The sequence below is a fragment of the Mustela erminea genome, chromosome 9 (assembly GCF_009829155.1).
Source record: "Mustela erminea isolate mMusErm1 chromosome 9, mMusErm1.Pri, whole genome shotgun sequence".
NCBI lineage: Eukaryota > Metazoa > Chordata > Mammalia > Carnivora > Mustelidae > Mustela > Mustela erminea.
In genome coordinates, this window is record NC_045622.1 from 40,629,927 (window position 1) to 40,632,165 (window position 2,239).

The 2,239-nt window shown below is 36.7% G+C and overlaps 1 non-coding gene across 1 annotated transcript; it reads left to right on the top strand.

Moving 5' to 3' along the window:
• Positions 1-324: 324 nt before the first annotated feature.
• LOC116600391 lies at positions 325-467 on the top strand. Its single transcript, XR_004289611.1, has one exon. It is a non-coding gene; the product is annotated as a U4 spliceosomal RNA (small nuclear RNA).
• The last annotated feature ends 1,772 nt before the right edge of the window (positions 468-2,239 follow it).

Consider the following 2,239-nt stretch of genomic DNA (forward strand, 5'->3'; position numbering starts at 1 on the left):
AGCCAAAGGCAGACACTCAACCCACTGAGCCACCCAGGCTCCCCCTTCCAGCCCTGTTTTGAAAAATACTTTCTTAGCTGGTCTTACTTGCTCCATTTTGAAGTCTCATTTTGTATTACTGAGGCTCCCATCATGAAAAGGCCGGATCAGGAACTTAAGACAGACAAGGTTCTAATGCTACTGGTCTTTTTCCCAACAGCATTCTTGCCTTCCGTGGCCCTCACTCATGACAAGGGGCACCCTCTCTCCCACTCAGCTAGTAGTTCCTTCAGACCTTGCCTGTTTTCATCCTTACTCTGATCTCTACCCATTCTTATAAATACCATCCTTGGTGGCAGTATCGTAGCCAATGAGGTTTATCCGAGGCACGATTATTGCTAATTGAATTAACTGGCCAGTCCCTTGAAACCACTTCTGTGACCTGACTCCAGCTCAGTCAGAATGATATTTGGTCTCTTGGCTTTGATTTCTATTCAGTATTCTGACTTGAATTCAGTCCCCGATGATGGGGATACTTGTTTTTGCCCTTTATTTTTCCATACTTGCTTCATATATAAAAGAACTGTGATTCTTAATTCTAACAGGTCTGATGTCCTTCTTTAGTAACTTTGTGATATAAAGTCCCCCTTAGAGTTCTAATGGAATTCACAAAGATTATTAAGCACTTATTCATATTACTTAAAAATCAATATAATGTCTTAATAGTAATTGACAAAAGTAATAAAAAATATGACTATAATTGCCATTCAATATGTAAATGCATTAGCTATAGGTACATTAGAAAATGTAGTGATATGACCATATGCTTGTTCATTTAGATAAAATGAATATTAATGAATCAGTCATAAATTCAAAGTGATGGTTGTATTGATGACTCAAATCCCCAAAACCAGCATTGCTACCATGCTGTGCTTTTTCTAAAGTTGAGCCATTCATGTTAAAATTACAAGCAAAATATTATGTAATATTCTATTTATATGTTATGATATTCCTTGAAATTTTAATTAAAATTAGAATCTATATAAACTACTGTGGATTTAAAGGTTGTATAGAGATATGTTTTAGGATTGTAATTCTATGACCTGTTTTATGCATTAATTTGCATAAATACATTTGAAACTGCCAGGGAATGTAAGGTAATGTTTTGTCATGTGGGATAGTCCAAGAGTACTGTAGAGATAATGCCATCCTTGCCTATTACTTCCCTTTCCTTGACCGTGGTGCCTTCCTCACTGTGACAATAAAAAAAACCCTGAGGATGTTGTGCCCCATGAAGGTAGAATGAGAAGCAGAGAACATGGATTCCCTGCTCAGCCTTCTTGTGTTGCTTGATCCCATCTTCATGATATAGTTTTGGATTCCCAACTAAAAGAGATTGACTGTGGAGAATAAGAACCCTGGGAAAATTTAGAAGTAAACTGATATTTCTGGCATAATAATCTATTTCTGAGGCTTAAGTTTCCTAGTGATTGAAGGTGGAAACAGGAGAAGGGTTAATTATGACTAGAGAAAACACAACAGAAAGAAACAGGACAGGTTTGGGATATGAGGTATCGTGGCCATCTAAGTTTATATAGATAGCTGTTTTGTAATTATTGACATGATATTAAGGTCAACATTAAGCTTAGAGCTACCTAAGCACCTACTGGTGCTCAATAAATACTCATTGATAATCAACCAGTGGTTTTAGATGAAAGAGGCAAAATGGTTGTTGACAACTTCTTTAGTTTGTATTTGGAATTTCTGTTCAAAATATCAGTAATGAGGGGCATGTCAGTGGCTCAGTTGGTGAAGTAGCGGGCTTTTGATTTTGGCTCAGGTTATGATCTCAGGATCCTGAGTTGGAAACCTGTGTCAGGCTCCCCACTCAATGAGGAGTCTGCCCAAGGATTCTCCCTCTCCCTCTGCCCTTCCTCCTACTAGCATGGACTTGCTCTCTCTCTCTAAAATAAATAAATCTTTTTTGGGAAAAAAAAAGATATTGATAATGATATTAGTAGCCCAAGAACAAGTAATACATTTTCCAAGGGATGTTGAAGATTATATTCATGAATTTGCCTTCTATTTAAATTCTAATTAGAAAGCAAATGTAGATAAGTTTATTTCTGCTTCATGCCTGAGGCACAGGTGTTTTCAGCAAAAAGTTAGGTTTTAGAAGTGAAATACAAAATGATAGAATTCCAACATAATTCTATAATTGAATTCCAGAATTCAAGAGGACCTTACTGATTAGTCTGCT